The 17802-nt window shown below is 44.1% G+C and overlaps 1 protein-coding gene across 4 annotated transcripts in view; it reads right to left on the bottom strand.

Annotated features, from left to right (window-relative positions):
- Positions 1 to 17802, bottom strand: part of sd (TEA domain transcription factor 1 homolog scalloped) — a 469086-nt gene that overhangs the window by 450562 nt on the left and 722 nt on the right. The window lies entirely within an intron of this gene.

Genomic DNA, 17802 nt, shown 5'->3' with positions numbered 1-17802 from the left:
TTCTAAGAATACATTATTATAATCAAGGGGGGAGCGCTAAACCCGTAGGATTATGCAGCGCCTGTGGGGGAGATGTGGAAGGTATTCAGGCTTAATTCAGGGAACTGGAGCACAGATCCAATTCCCTAGATCAAGAGCCCCTCACCAACATCAGGAAACCTTCCTTGAGGGGTCTAAGAATACAGGTCAAGGGACTTCAAACGTTCCCAGTAACAGTATTCCAGCCTAGAGAAATGATTTAAAGATCATCACTGGCTTGGCATCCCTTGTTTTGAAGGTTCTCGTTATCCAACCTATCATTTTTCCTGGCAGCTGCGATAATGACACTTGCGATGTTTGAAGGTGAGATCCTCTGACATTATCACTCCCAGGTCCTTCACACCAGTTTACCGTTCTATTTGTGCGGTTAGAATTTGTTTTATACTCCAATGTGGCTTTTATTTTCTCAAGTTTTCCATAACGGAGTAACTGAAATATGCTCTTGAACTTCATGCTGTTCTCTGCCGCCCACTGGACGACTTGGTTTATATCCAATAGAAGATTTACTGCGTCCTCAATGGATGACACTCATGTAAATTCTAGTATCGTTAGCAATGGAAGATATAGTGCTTATCTGGGAGGGAGGGAGGGAGGGAGAGAGAGAGAGAGAAAGAAAGAAAGAGAGAGAGAGAGAGAGAGAGAGAGAGAGAGAGAGAGAGAGAGAGAGAGAGAGAGAGAGTGATGGTAAACACGTGAACAAGTCTGGGTGAGGAATATGATTGTCTCTGCAATAAAAGCCTTGACGTGTAATGTGGTGCGATGCAGATGGTGTTGCACAACTGCACCGTGTGAGAACACCGATATATTAGTGCAATGTATGTGTGCACTGTGGCATAATCTATTGACAGCAATGTACATTATAGAGATCTGGAAACCTTTTTTTTGGCACAGATTATTATTATAATCAAAAAAGAAGCGCTAAGCCACAAGTTTTGGCACAGAAACACCGACCAAATTATAATTAAAAGAAGCGCTAAACCTTCAAGGGTCATACAGCGCAGACTGATGACCAAGAAACTGTTGCGTACCGAAAAGAAATTAACTGAATTAAAAATAAGAAACAATTAATAAAATTCGAAGTAAAAAAAAAGAGAAAATACGTTTTAATAAAAAAATAGTGAAGTCAAATACGTTTTAATTAAAAACAATGAAATAAAAAGTTTTAAGTTAAAAATGAGGTAAAATAAGTTTTAAGTTAAAAAACGTTTTAATTCCGAGATAAAATATGTTTTAATACAAAAAAAAAATAGTGAGGTGACCTGTGAAGGGGGTCAACTGTTTACGCTCGTAAGAAGCCAACTGTTTCCCCTCATGAGGGGTTCAACTGTTTCCCCTCATGAGGGGTTCAACTGTTTCCCCTCATGAGGGGTTCAACTGTTTCCCCTCATGAGGGGTTCAACTATTTCCCCTTGTGAGGCTGGTTCAACTGCCTCCCCTCGTAAGGGTAGTTCAACTGCCTCCCCTCGTAAGGGTAGTTCAACTGCCTCCCTTCGTAAAGAGTTCAACTGTTTTCCCTCGTGAGAGGGGAGTGGGTCAACTGTCACTCCTGGTTTACCAGTAGGCCTAGAATGGACCAACAGGCTCATCACTATGCGCCTCCTGTTTCTAAATGCCTCCCTGCCCCTGTCCCCCCCACCTCCGCCAGATAAACCTGGGCGGTGCGTAAATATTTTTGTGCCGCGCAATAATGTGAAACACAGCTTTATAGAAAGTTCTCCCTTCTTCATTTTTATTACTCCTCCAGTTGGGTATCGAACCCCGTTACTGCGTCATCGAAGCTCATATTGCAATCTCGACTAGCCGGGGAGTTCCGGCAACCTCCCGTCTTGTTTCTTTGGGTTTGGGACACCGCACGAGGATCACGGGGAGAGGAAAATCATGATCTCTGCATCTTGAGCGATACACAACCTCACACTCGATTTATAAAACCGTCCAATCTCGGATGAGCGGTTGCAAAGAGGGGGGGGGGGAATGCATGTTTCTACATAACATATTGATGTGGTTGATGAGAGTCGATGGTATTATTTACTCGGAAGACACGACTCAAGTCGGGAATTTATACTGGATTTAACGTTGTCCGGGTTGATGTCGCAGACCGGCAGGTGTATTGGTACTTGACACAGCCGAGTGGGTCACCACTACACACACACTGCCAGGCTTTCAGTCATCTTTCATGTACCTTACCTTTAATTCACTGATTTCCTTTTCTTAACGTAGTCCGTGCTAAAAACGTGACTTTTAATATGTTGCGGGCTGGACCACTAAGCTAGCAGAGGTCCTCCCTCTGTCCACCAACAGGTCTACAGAGCGGATCATCACAAGACCCGTCCTGTAAGTGTTAAGTTCTTATGACAAAGCTAGCCAGCCTCCCACAACCCCGAGGTGTTAGTGTAGTGAAGGCAGCTTCTCACAACCCCGGGGTGCTAGTGATGGGAAGGCAGCCTCCCACAACCCCGGAGTGCTAGTGGGGGAAGGCAGCTTCCCACAACCCAAGGGGGTTAGTGGAGTGAAGGCAGCCTCCCACAACCCCGGGGCTCCATTGGGGGAAAGGCAGCCTCCCACAACCCAGGGGGGTGCTGGTGGGGGAAAGGAAGCCTCCCGCAACTCCGGGGTGCTAGTGGGGGGAGAAGGCAGCCTCCCACAACCCCGGAGTGCTAGAGGAGGGGAAGGCAGCCTCCCACAACCCCGGAGTGCCAGAGGAGGGGAAGGCAGCCTCCCACAACCCCGCAGCGCTAATGGGGGAAAGGCAGCCTTCCACTATCCTGGGGTGCTAGTGGATGGGGATGGGAAGGCAGTCGGGCAGGCATTTACGTCGGCGTCTTTTCCATTATATCAGAATATCGGTCTTCAATTATTCCGATAAAAAGATATTCTAGCTGGCGAGTTTCCACATGTTATTAACGAAAACGGATAACTCTAGCGTAAATAATACGGGCGGAGACGTGCAGTATTGACAATGCTTGTCTTCAAATGTCAAGTGTGTGCCCTCACTACTGCCGCTCTCCTCAAGCTTCTCTCTTAATGTTTCCGGGGATCATCGCCCCCGTGGTCTAGTCTCAGACCAGGCTTTCTAAATGGGAAAAACACTGTATTACAGGAATATTAAACACACACACAAACACACACACATACCAAAAGACAAAGTGTATATAGATTTACATTTCATCTTACGTGTTCACGGAACAAATAACAAAACGTGAACTTTTCAAAATGTATAACATTTAGAACATAGAACATAAAGAAGCACTGCAGCAGGTCTACTAGTCCATGCTAAGAAGGTCCAGGTCAGCTACTGGCCTAAACTAGTCAGGTCCAATTCAGATCTATTTAAGAAAGAGCAAAAAGATTTTAACCCTCTCCTTGGAAGACGCCATCATCACTCTCAATACTTAGGCATCAAAGCCTAATAAACGCTTAATTTAAAACCACATTATTTCCACAGCAGTTGGCAATACAGTCTTCCATGACAGTTTCCTCGGGTAAACACTGGAAGTTATGCCGGGGTGCAGTGGAGAGAAGGATAAAACATTGGCATGAAGGAAAAACACAAATGCAGACGTTTCACCCACACGCTGGGCTTTAATCACTTTACAAAGCCCAATGAATGGGCTTTATAAAGTGATTAATAAAGCCCATTACTGGATAAAGCCCAATGAATGGGCTTTATCCAGTAATGTTCACAGGTACCACGACCACGTGCAGAATAAGCGAAACGTAATCCCGATAGTCTTAAGAACATAAGACAGAAGGAGCACTGCAACAAGCCTACTGGTCCATACTAGGCAAGTCACTCACTGGCCTAAGTTAGTAAAGTCCAAGTTACATCTACTTAAGTCTTGCAATGCACTTTTTTTTCCGATATAAGGTATCGCATGGATCTACTCCCCGGGTTACATCAGCTGTTGTGTGGACATTCTTGGGAGGTTCCTTGATGTTGTGTGGCCATTCAAGGGAGGTTCCTTGATGTTGGTGAGGGGCTCCTGATCTAGGGAATTGGATTTGCATTAAGTCTGAATGCCTTCCATCCCCCCCACACACAGGAGCTGCACAATCCCTATGGGTTCAGCGCTCCCTATGATAAACGTTCCGTGTGATATCTAAATTTTACGGGTTGGTCCTCCAGCACCTGCGTAAGTACCTACAACAGCACCTGCGAAAGTACCTACACAGCACCTGCGTAAGTACCTACACAGCACCTGCGTAAGTACCTACAACAGCACATGCGTAAGTACCTACAACAGGAATGTAAATAAATGGTTCAGAGAACTAGGACGACACTACCTCCATGAATGGCTGCTGTTTCCATATTACCTGCTTCACACTTGTATGACAAGAGACTAGTACTTCCCTGGAACCTACCTACTACGTATGATTACGAAAAGCTTCTCAAAACTTACTACCGTTTAAGAACATAAAAGCTTATCGTGTAACTAAAAATGTATGAATCCTCGTATACATTAATAACACACAAACTAATCTTTAAAAGGATTCAAACCTATCATTAATGGAACAACTGAGGAAATAAAAGCTAGAAAGGAGCATACAATAATGCGATAAATGTAAAGGCCTTGGGAGTGATAATGTCATAGGATCTCACTTTTAAGAACCACAACAATGTTACCAACAGCGAGGTAAATAATGTAATGGATAACTAGAATCTTCAAAACATAAAAATAGAAAAAAAAGCGCTAATCAAAATATATGATGGTAAGCCAATGATGGTCATCTAAATCACTTATTTTCTCTAGACTAGAATACTACTGAGAATGTCTAAGTCAAACGACCTGTATTCCTTGCAACAACCGAGAGGAAAACGATGCATCATAATTCACACCCAAATCTGCGCAAAGAAATCATGTCCCACAAAAACAAGAGGCTATACAGACGTTGCAAAATATACCCTAATGAAAAGCAGGGAAGCTATGAGTACACTAAAAGATATTAAGTGTAAAGGGCCTAAGACTGTTCAGCGCCCTCCAACAGACCCCCGGCTGTCTTCAAGGGGGAACTTGGTAAATTCCTCAACTCGGACTGCGTGCGGCCAGCAGTAACAGCCTGGTTGATAAGGCTCTGATCCACCAGGCGGGTTAGTTTGGGACCAGGTCACGGGAGTATTGACCTCTAAAAACAATAAGATATCCTTCAGGTATAGCAAACAAGCAGAAGAGAAATGGACACCGGACACCTAGTGGTACAACTTTTATAAAAGACAAGTAAACAAATACTAAGACACGTTAGAAAATATTTGTCTCCCGGGACATGAATCAAGATCCCAGCACAGAAACTCTTCCTAACATGTAGTGCTCTCCTCTCATTCTCCCGGGACATGAATCAAGGTCCCAGCACAGAAACATCTTCCAAACATGCTGCAGTTGCTCTCCTCTCATTCTAAACCACAAGAGAGAACATACACTATCACACAGAATTTCGGAGAGAGAGAGAGATAAGTGCACAAATCGGCTTCTGGTTTAAAAGGCAGATAGAACGCACACAAACTGGCCCAGCCCACCGCTGCGACACCAAGACACATCAAACAAATGCTCACTAATAGGCTTTCCACACGAGGGGGTTTACCGCGGCCTGCTCCACCTCTTCGACAGTGCGTATGCTCAGAACCCTTTAAAGTGTATTCTGGTAATAGCTACGTCAACTATATTATATTCGTGGGGAAGCGCTAAACACGTACGACTTATACAAAGCCTAGGGAATGGGAGGCAATTAGGCTTGATGCAAGGAAGGGAATACTTTTACCTTGGACGAAGTCCGATTTTCTTTATACTCCCAGAGCCCGGCCTTGGGCCAGGATCGACTGATGCTTGCCTGATCAACCAGGCTGTTGCTGGTGGTGGCCCACTGAACCGCATCCATCACAGTCTGGTTGATCTTGAAGACTCCTATACTTGTCCCAGCAGTGTTTGACATTCTGGTAAGATGATGAATACACAAATAACCCGCACATAAAAGAGAGAAGCTTACGACGACGTTTCGGTCCGACTTGGACCATTTACAAAGTAACACTAACCAGAAGTGGAGCAGGACGGGTATATATAGGCAGGAAGAGGTAGTGGTGGTAGTAGTACAAGAATGGTATATAATACCGACAAGATGAAATTAAGACACATGCGCAACACCCGGGCACCTGCTCCACTTCTGGCTAGTGTGACTTTGTAAATGGTCCAAGTCGGACCGAAACGTCTTCGTAATTATTATTATTATTATAATCAAGGGGGAAGCGCTAAACCCGGAGGATTATACAGCGCCTGGGGGGGGGATGTGGAAGGCATTCAGGCTTAATTCGGGGAACTGGAGCACAGATCCAATTCCCTAAATCAAGAGCCCCTCACCAACATCAAGGAACCTTCCTTGAGGGGAACGTCTTCGTAAGCTTCTCTCTTTTATGTGCGGGTTATTTGTGTATCGTTCCAGTCACGGTATTGTGCCTTTTTTTGTTATTTAAGATGTTGAATAGTCTAGGGCCACAGACGTTGATACAGAGTTCCCTTGTGCCCACCACACCCTTCCTTTTTTGGGGGGTTTATTTTGTCCCGTCCATATCTTTCACTCCAGTATGTTAGGGCAGTGTGAAGGTCTGGGACAAGACCCTCAAGAACTTTCAGGATATATATTATCAGATCTCGCTCCTTCACTCCAGTGAATACATATTTAGGTAGAGGCATCCCAGGTAATTTAAATGTTTTACTGGCTCTGTGCATACCTTACCTTTGATGAGTTTCGAGTCTTACTATTCCCTGAGCCCGGCCATGGGCCAGGCTCGTCTGGTGCTAGAGCCTGATCAACCAGGTTGTTGCTGCTGGAGGACCGCTGCCCCACATCTTCATCACAGCCTGGCTGATCAAGCACCTGATAAAGATACTTGCCCAGTTTTCTCATGAAGGCTTCTGCACTTGTTCCAGCAGTGTTTCTGATATCTTCTGGTACGATGTTGAATAGTCTTGTGCCCACCGCACCCTTGCTTTTCACTGTTTATTTTCCAGACCGTAAATCTGTTTTAGTTTTGACCTCTCACCTGCCCTGAATGGGGGCGTCACACTGACCGATATTCAAAATGAGAGAGCACAAGCGATCTATAGTGTTACCACTGGTGCTATTTCTCTTGTTTTGAAAGTTCTCATTATCCACCCCTTCGTCTTCCCGGTTATCGTGGTCTTTGTCCTACTGTGCTCTTTGAAAGGTCAGCTGATATAATTACTCCCAGATCTTTCACCTGTCTCTTTCGTTCTCTTGAATTTGTATAGTGTCCCTTTTGAATTCATTCTTTCCATACCTAAGCAGCTAGAACTTATCACCAATGAACACCATGTTCTCCACTGCCCATTTTTTTTGTCTTCTACCGAAGTGACTTTCATGCTTATTTTTGTGTTAATCTTCAAATGACACAAAACTGTGAGGGTTTTTTTATCTACGTTTTCTATAAGCATAAGAAACAGCAGAGGTGCCAGGACTGTCCTGGCACCTCTGCTGTTTCTTATCCTTATAGCCGTAGGGTACCGAGGCTTTACCTTGGTGATGCTGGATTTTGCTATTTACTACTACTACTTGTGTTCTGTTAGACACTTGAAAAATCCATCTACCTACCTTGTGTCATTCAGACCCAGAGTACCTTACCTTAGGGCCATTATTATTATAATCAAAAAGAAGCGCTAAGCCACAAGGGCTATACAGCGCTGACTACCATTATAGCTACACCTACTGACACTTGGTCCAACTAATCTGACAAGCCTAGCACAAGATTTTAAAAGTTTCGTCTAGGTAGGTGTTTAAAATAATCTGTTAATGTTACCGGGATCACTGACCCAGTGGACTGGTCTCTGTCCTGCCCAAAGAAAAAAAATACGGCTATAGAAACTACCAAGAAACACATAAAGGAGAGTAAACGTATATTATGCTGAATGTAAGTAGAGGTTTGTAAAATTTGCCAGTCATCTTATGCACGAGACACGCAAGAAACACTAGCAACTCTACCTCAACACTAAACAAATATATGTTGTACTGATACTACTGCATCAATTCATTTGCACTGATACTACTTCGTCAATTCGTTTGTACTGATACTACCACACCAATTCATTTGTAATGATACTGCATCAATTCAATCACTTCATTTCGAGACGGACTTAATCATGGGAACTTTCTCTAGAACATATTTAATTGCGTCACTGAAATGAATATTTTAAGTTTATTCAGGTATACACAAATACAGCTACATAGATTATCACACATAACAGCATATGTGTAGAGAACCCAGGAAACCCCCCCAAAAAAGCCAGAGTGACTTATTTCCATTGGGTACTTTTGGGTAGTTTTAAGTATAGGAGGGACAGGTGGGAGTGCAGTGTGGTGATACCGACAATATGAAGACACGTATAATTATATTAAAGGAAACGTGTCTTTTCTTCCATATAGGTTGGTGAGCTACACGAGTGGGTGTGGATGGGTGCGAGTGTAACTTGCCAGGTCTGATACAATGTTCCTCTAATGTTTCTGTCTTAGTAACTTAATTTTATGTCTTGGTAGTCTGTATATAGGATGGAGAAGACACTGGTCCCAGATTTGGTAGGCAGGGAGCGAGTGGTGGGACATTCACCCTAGCGGAGGTTGTTGAGCTGCTGCTGCTGCTGCTGCTGCTGCTGCTGCTGCTGCTGCTGCTGCTGCCGTCGCTGCTGCTGCTGCTGCTGCCGTCGCTGCTGCTGTCGCTGCTGCTGTCGCTGCTGCTGCTGCTGCTGCTGCCGCCGCCGCCGCCGCCGCTGCTGCCGCCGCCGCCGCTGCCACCGCCGCCGCCGCTGCTGCCACCGCCGCCGCCGCTGCTGCCGCCGCCGCTGCTGCCACCGCCGCCGCCGCTGCTGCCACCGCCGCCGCCGCCGCTGCTGCCACCGCCGCCGCTGCCCACGAGCTGTGCTCGTTGCCCTGTCTTAAGGTCTTGTATCGCTCCGGTTATGTGCTTGTGTCATCGCCAGTCCATAGTCAGGTATGTGAGGGGCCGCCCATCGGTGGTCATGTGAGGGGGGCCCGTCGGTGGTCATGTGAGGGCCCGTCGGTAGTCATGTTAGGGGGCCCGTCGGTGGTCATGTAAGGGGGGCCCGTCGGTGGTCATGTCAGGGGGGCCCGTCGGTGGTCATGTCAGGGGGGCCCGTCGGTGGTCATGTCAGGGGGGCCCGTCGGTGGTCATGCGAGGGGGGGCCCGTCGGTGGTCATGTGAAGGATCCCGGCGCTGGTAATAGAGGGCCAGCAATGCCATGTGTGTCTAGGCCAGGCGGTGTAACACACACACACACACACACACACACACACACACACACACACACACACACCGGGCAATAATACAATCATCAAAAACAGAGGAAAGTTAAACATGAACGGGATACGGGAGGGGGGAGGAGGAAAACAAAAATTCTCAGCATATTTATTATGAAAACAGTATCAGAGCTAGGTGCGAACTGGACTTGGATTAAACAAGTGAGAGTAACTAGGAACAGACACAATCACGATAGTTTTCTAAAGAAAAAAAAAAAAGGATGTTAAGTATTCAATGGTGACTGCGCCTGGACGGCGGATTAAGACAATTTTCTGGAGACGGAAATCTTACAGCTTCGCGCTACGATAATGTAATTGCAGAGCATTTTTATTTTACCCACAATGACTGGACTGCTTATTTTTTATTAGGAAGTTTGAGTCCTAATGACTTCTTAGTATTCCATAACTTATCTGAACCAGAACGAATAAACTGCTTTACCCTTTTTTTTTTTTTTGCAGACCCTAAAGATATAGATTTTATTTCTTTGGAAAGGTTACAATGTGTAATTACAATATTGATTTAAGTACAAACAAAGCCACTATCATGCCGGGGCATTTCGGGCAGACTAACAGATTACTGAAGAACTGGGCGCAAGTGATCACAAAGCTTATTACCCTAAACATTACCTGGAAGTAAACTGGAGGATCTACAATAAAGTTTCCAGACTGTGGCTGTGCAGACTATAAATGTTAGGTAAGACACATATGCAACAGTTAGGTATCTTTATTTCGAAACGTTTCGCCTACACAGTAGGCTTCTATCAACTTTTCTGTACTCATAAGAACATAAGAACATAAGAACGAAGGAACACTGCAGAAGGCCTACTGGCCCATGCGAGGCAGGTCCAAGTCCCTACCGGCTTAAGCCAATGCACCCAACCTAGTCAGGTCAGGTCACATTGACTCAAGGGAGGAACACGGCAACCGACCCGTTAGCACAAGCTATCAGGTCTAACTCACACCCACCCACATCTACTCATGTATTTATCCAACCTATTTTTAAAGCTACACAACGTTCTGGCCTCTATAACGGTACTTGGGAGTTTGTTCCACTCATCCACAACTCTATTACCAAACCAGTACTTTCCTATATCCCTCCTGAATCTGAATTTTTCCAACTTAAAACCGTTGCTGCGAGTCCTGTCTAGGCTAGATATTATCAGCACACTATTTACATCCCCTTTATTTATTCCTGTCTTCCACTTATAAACCTCAATCATATCCCCCCTAATTCTACGTCTTTCTAGAGAGTGCAGTTTCAGGGCCCTTAGTCTATCCTCATAGGGAAGGTTTCTGATACATGGGATCATCTTTGTCATCCTCCTTTGTACATTTTCCAGAGAATTTATATCCATTCTGTAATACGGTGACCAAAACTGTGCAGCATAATCTAAATGAGGCCTAACCAAGGATGTATAGAGTTGAAGAACAACCTGAGGACTCCTATTATTTATGCTTCTTGATATGAAGCCAAGGATTCTATTAGCTTTATTGCGAACACTTATGCACTGTTGTCTTGGTTTCAGATTACTGCTAACCAGAACTCCTAAATCTTTTTCGCAAACCGTAATATTAAGATCTACATTATTTAGTTTATATGTGGCATGGTTATTGTCCTGTCCAACATTTAGAACTTTGCATTTGTCTATATTAAACTGCATCTGCCACTTCTCCGACCACTGCATCAGTCTATTCAAATCTTCCTGGAGTGCTCGAATGTCCTCGTCAGAATGAATTCGACGGCCTATTTTGGTGTCATCGGCAAACTTGCCGATGTCGCTCTTTATGCCCTCATCTATGTCGTTTATGTAGATTGTGAACAGCAGGGGGCCCAACACTGACCCCTGTGGAACACCGCTCGTGACGCTTCCCCACTCTGATTTCTCCCCATTTATGCAAACTCTCTGCTGCCTATTTGTCAACCATGCCTCTATCCAGGAAAAAATTTCTCCTCCTATTCCATGTGCTTTAATTTTCCTCAATAGTCTCTGATGTGGGACCCTGTCAAAAGCCTTACTGAAGTCCATATACACAATATCATATTCGTTACCATGATCTACCTCCTCAAATACCTTAGTGAAAAAAGTTAATAAATTCGTAAGGCAGGAACGTCCCTTTGTAAAACCATGCTGAGATTCGTTGATTAATTTATGCTTTTCAAGGTGGCTACGAACTGCCTCGGCAATTATTGATTCCATAAATTTTCCCACTATGGAGGTTAGGCTTATTGGTCTATAGTTCGAAGCTAAGGACCTGTCACCTGTTTTGAAAATAGGTATCACATTTGCCATTTTCCACTTATCTGGCACCATGCCAGTTTGTAGTGATATGTTGAAAAGATTAGCCAAAGGTGTGCTAAGCTCCTCTTTACATTCCTTTAGAACCCTTGCATACAGTTCATCAGGGCCTGGGGATTTGTTAGGTTTTAATTTATCTATTTGCCTAAGGACCATGTCACTTGTGACCCTAATAGTGCACAGTTTATTATCGTCCTGTTCTACATAATTTATCATTACTGGAATATCACTGGTATCCTCCTGTGTAAAAACTGAGAGGAAGTATGTGTTAAAAATTCTACACATTTCCTTATCACTGTCAGTGAGCTGACCCGAGGAACTTTTGAGTGGGCCTATCTTGTCCCTGATCTTACTTCTGTATACCTGAAAGAATCCTTTTGGGTTAGTCTTCGATTCTCTTGCAACTTTAACCTCATAATCTCTTTTTGCTTTTCTAATTCCCTTTTTTATTTCTCTCTTTAACTGAATATATCGATTTCTTAATTGCCCCTCTCCTCTTTTGATTTGCCTATATATGCCTCTCTTTTGACCAATCAGATATTTTAATCTATTGTTCATCCATTTAGGATCATTTTTGTTTGATCTGATTTCCCTATTTGGAACATAATTTGACTGAGCAGCTAGAACTATGCCCTGGAAAGCATCATATCGGCAACCATCACCACCTACCTGACCCCTAGTCAAGTCATTCCAGTTCAGCCCACCTAAGTAATTTTTCAGTCCTATGAAATCAGCCAAGCGAAAGTCAGGGACGGAGACTTGATTGCCATTATTAGGGGAATTCCATGATATGTTAAAACTGAGTGATTTGTGATCACTCTCCCCAAGCTCATCATTAACCTCAAGATTATTAATTAGTGTTTCCCTACTGGCAAGAACCAAGTCAAGGAGGTTATTTCCCCTAGTTGGCTCTGTCACAAACTGTTTTAAAAAACAATCCTGGATCGTATCAAGAAAGTCACCCGACTCTAAATTTCCTGTCAAATTGCTCCAGTCAATCTGTCTATAGTTGAAATCTCCCATTAGCACAACATTTTCGTATGTAGATGCCTTACGAATTTCGTCCCATAGAAGTTTACTGCACTCCCTATCAAGATTTGGGGCCCTGTAAATCACACCCAAAATTAGTTTTTCTCGGCCCTCGAGAAGCTGTAACCAAACAGATTCAGTGGCTGACGCTTCTAATTTAATATCTTGTCTAACACAACAATTTAAATTGTCTCTGACATACATCGCTACTCCACCACCTTTCCTGTTGACCCTGTCAGTGTGGAATAATTTATAGCCTTGTATGTGACATTCAGATGGCATCTCTCTATCTTTCAGATTGAGCCAGGTCTCTGTTATAGCAATAATATCTATGTTTCCTGCACTTGCAATTAATCTTAGCTCATCTATCTTATTTCTAACACTCCTGCTATTAGTATAGTAAACCTTAAGGGAGCTAGTCCCTTGCTGCCCTCTGCTGTCCCCCTTTGTTTTCTGACCTGTTCTATTGTCTTTATTTATAACTTCATGCTGAATGCCTTTTATACATTTACTGTTTCCAACCCTAGTGTTGCAACCTGCTTGTTTCCCACACACACCCATACCTCTATCTTCCATCAGTTTAAAATCATAGGCATTTCACCAATGGCCTTCTCAATCGAGTCTGCAAGTGCTACCACCCCTGCCCCAGAGAGATGAACCCCATCCCTTGCATACATATCATGTTTGCCATAAAAGTTGTTCCAGTTGTCAATGAATGGGATTGCAAGTTCCTTGCAGTATCTGTCTAGCCAGCAATTTACACCAATTGCCCTAGACAACCATTCATTTCCTACTCCCCTTCTAGGCAAGATGCTACATATGATTGGGATCCCTCCCTTAGACTTAATGAAATCTATAGCTGACCTGTACTTATCTAGCAGCTCTTCTCTCCTACCCTTCCCAATATCATTTCCACCAGCACTGAGACAGATAATGGGCTTGTTCCCATTACCTGACATGATATTATCCAGTCTGTTGACAATGTCCCCAACACCAGCTCCAGGGAAGCACACTCTATCTCTCATCTTTTTATTCCTATTACAAAAAGCACGGTCAACATATCTTACCTGAGAGTCACCAACCACAAGAATGCGCTTACCTTCATTAGCAGGGGCAGTAGTACCCTTACCTTCACTGGCCACTGAAGTACATTCATCCTGGAGAACAGAGAAGCGATTTCCTACCTTCAGATCTTCACTCTTAACTTTCCTTACTCTGATGCGCCTCCCATTACTGTGAACAACTCGCCACTTGTAGCAGGTGCTGGGCTGCACCTCACTGCTGGTACCCGTTGCTACCTCCCCACCTACAGCCTCCTCACAGTGAGAGACAGACTGCACCTCACTGCTAGAAGCCTCATTCCCCACATCTCCAACCACCTCACACTCTCTCCCAGGCCCATTGAGGTGGACCTTCAGCCTCCTAATCTCCTCCTGGAGAAGCAAGACCTCCTCCTTCAACTCTCCAAACTCAGTTTTTAAAACACTGCAGAAGCAAGCCATGCTTTGTAACCGTCCACGCTAATCCCCAAAGCAGCTCAGGGTCTGTGACCTCACGTGACGACTGACCACTGAACACTGGCGACTGACCACTGAACACTGAAGAAGCCTACTGTGTAGGCGAAACGTTTCGAAATAAAGATACCTAACTGTTGCATATGTGTCTTACCTAACAATCTGTCGGTATTTTATACCATTTTAATGTTCAGACTATAAATGTACCGAGGGAGGAGAATCTGCCATGCAGTGTCTGGGGTAACCCGGCTACTGACTAACGAAGATCCTACAAACAGTAAAGAAGACAACTGCTAATACGACTTTCTAATCTACCAAATGTATAAATGGTATAATAAAAAAACAAGCGCTAAACTCAAAGGGTCAGGATAAATGATAGACTAAAACCTCTGGGCCAGAGATGAGAGGAATTTAAAGGCGCATCACAAATCGCCTTACGGAGCAATAATTTCATATTAAAAAATAAAAATTATGATAAAAAAGCTAGACGAGACTTAAAAGTTGCAAGGTAATTCGGGTCAAATAGGAAAAGATTCTTTTAGGTATACACGACAAAGAAAACTAGATCTGGACAGCTTACTGATAATGATCTGGAAATGTGCCGTCCTCTTGTTAATGACACAAAAATATCTAAGCAATTAAATATTAAAGAGGTCTTGAAAAAACAAATTTAGAAATATCAGTCACTAGGGGCATGGTTACCAAACATGTTGACTGATTAAAGCAAAATAATTCCCCAAGCCCCGACTAACTTTTTTCAAAGGTACTTAAAGTGCATGATGGAACTTAGTGAGCCGCTAACTTGCCTGCTATTTCACTATATATATATATATATATATATATATATATATATATATATATATATATATATGACGATAAATTTGATACATGTGCAACATGTGGGTACTACAGTGCTCAACATCTACTCCTAGGCTGAGGAACTGATTACCTCTTTTTGTACAGTCTTCCGTTATGTCCCTGTATTGTTATAAAGCCACTGGAATGGCAAGTCTACAAAATAAAGATACCCAGACGTTGCATATATCCATTTCTCCATATTACAGTATCACTTATGACGATGTTTCAGTTCAATTTAGACCATTAACTTATCCAAGTCCGACAGAAGCGTCATATTATTATTATTATAATCAAAAAGAAGCCCTAAGCCACAAGGGCTATACAGCAGAAGCGTCATAAGCCTCCTATATGAAGGTTGGGTACTGCTCCAGTCACGGTATTGTGCCTTTTTTTTAATTCTGTCACCGCAAACAGGTGTCGTACTAGAGATGCGGAAGATTTATGTATAGTTCCTATCTTCAAACAAGTTAATACCATCACATTACCACTAGATCTCAATTGTATGAAAATTATTTGATTCAATAATATCCGATCTTATAAGCCAAATTAGTGAGCATACAGTAGTCTGATTTGTGAATCTCAATACGAATTCACAAAGGGTCCCCGGAATGCCCTACCTGGAGTCTACCTTTAGAGGTAGACTCCAGGAAGGACCATTCTTGCCCAACAAATCTGGTGAACCACCTTCAGTAAAGCATTTGAGGATCACGATAATTTTTACCTGGATTTCAGTAAGGTTTTTGATAGTTCCACAGAAGACGAATGGCAACACATGGTACTGGAGAAAAAGTTCTCTCTCATGGATCGAAGCATCGGCGACTAATCTTAAGTAGCGTTTGCATAAATGGGATGAAATCAGAATATGAGTTGCATGTAGCGTTCCACAAGGATCAGATTTGGGTCTCTTTTTGTTTGTGTATATTAATGACCTTTACGTGGGAATAAAGTTACAAGAGTAAATTCGTTGATACAAACAGGATCACCCTACCCCGCGTTAAATAAATATAGGAAGTGGTCGTGGCCCAAAATGTGGCAGATGCAGTTCAGTGTGGAAGAGCGCAACGTCCTCTAACAGAATCCACCTAGCAGTGGCTAGGTGGAGTCCGATGGAAGTTAAGATAAGATTTCGTTCGGATTTTTAACCCCGGAGGGTTAGCCACCCATGATAACCCAAGAAAGACAGTGCGTCGTCGAGGACTGTATAACTTATTTCCATTGGGTCCTCAATCTTGTCCCCAGGATGCGACCCACACCAGTCGACTAGCACCCATGTGCCTATTTGCTGCTAGGTGAACAGGACAATAGGTGTAGAGAAACGTGTCGAAATGTTTCCACCCGCCGGGAATCGAACCCGGGCCCTCCGTGTGAAGCGGGAGCCTTAGCCACCAGGCCACCGGAGCACGCGGTTAGGAGACACGATGTGGCTATTACGAGACTTGTTGTGGCCATGTGCGAGAGGGGCCAGACGGTGGTCATGTGAGTAAAGCTGGCCCAGCGATTGTCATGTGAGTAAATTATAATTATGGGGGAGCGCTAAACTTATAGGATTATACAGCGCATGTGGGGGGGGGAGAGATGGAAGGTATTCAGGCTCAATTCAGGGAACCGGAGTACAGATTCAATTCCTCATATCAAGAGCCCTTCACCAGCGTCAAGGAACCTCCCTTGAGGGGTGAGTAAAGCGGGCCCGGCGGTGGTCATGCGAGTAAAGCAGGCCCGGCGGTGGTCATGCGAGTAAAGCAGGCCAGGCGGTGGTCATGCGAGTAAAGCGGGCCCGGCGGTGGTCATGCGAGTAAAGCGGGTCCAGCGGTGGTTATGCGAGTAAAGCGGGCCAGGCGGTGGTCATGTATGTGGGGTCCGTCAGTGACCATGTGTGAGGAGGGCCATTTTTCTGGATTAAGAGCCTTTCATTGGCACTGAGGCACCTTGAAGGGGTGTGAGGGCCCTTCAGTGACCATTTGTGAGGAGGGCCCTGCAGTGACCATTTGTGAGCGGTGACTGTGAGGGGGGTCCGGCGGTGGCCCCTCTAGTAACTTGCAGCTCAACGTTGCACGCTCGCCCATTAGACCTGATACAAGACACACCGCTTGTCCCCCCTACTACTCTTACACGACGCACGGCACTAAACACCAAATGCTGGTACCAACAGTCAACCCTACACCGCTAGCATTCAATGCTGGCAGCAACAGTCAACTCTAAATTGTTGTGAATAATCACTCCCAATGGAAATGTTACAATGATGGCGAGTAAACCACAAAAGCGGTACTAGGACATTCAGGGAGTGATCCTGTTGGTTATTCATCCTAAGGGGAATCTGGGGAATGATACTGTTAGTTACCCATCCTAAGATAATTCAGTATAATTAACCACTAGTGTTAAGATCTTAGTACTGATGTTTACCGCAAACATTATGCTGTGTAGCAGTCTGTAAAACTGTAGACGACCCCAATAAGCAAACTTATTGGGCTGCACCTTGGTGATACAATCAGACCTAAGCCAAGAAACGGGAATAACTCCGATTACTTGGAGCAGACCTTTACCAGCATCAAGGCAACTTTTTAAGGTATTTTTTTTCATTATATTTTTGTTAAATTTGCCAAAATTCACGTCAATCCAGACTAATCTAGTCAAGTTGCAACTAATAATGTTTACCTTTCTCTGCACCAAGTAGGCAATGTTGTATAATTAAGCTGGGTGATGCCTTACTGCCAAGTTCCTTACACACCTACCAAACTTTACTTATATCTCCCCCT

Source organism: Cherax quadricarinatus, chromosome 10 (assembly GCF_038502225.1).
Source record: "Cherax quadricarinatus isolate ZL_2023a chromosome 10, ASM3850222v1, whole genome shotgun sequence".
NCBI classification, from domain to species: domain Eukaryota; kingdom Metazoa; phylum Arthropoda; class Malacostraca; order Decapoda; family Parastacidae; genus Cherax; species Cherax quadricarinatus.
Note: the sequence above shows the minus strand (reverse complement) of the source record. Positions and strands in the feature narration are given on the sequence as shown.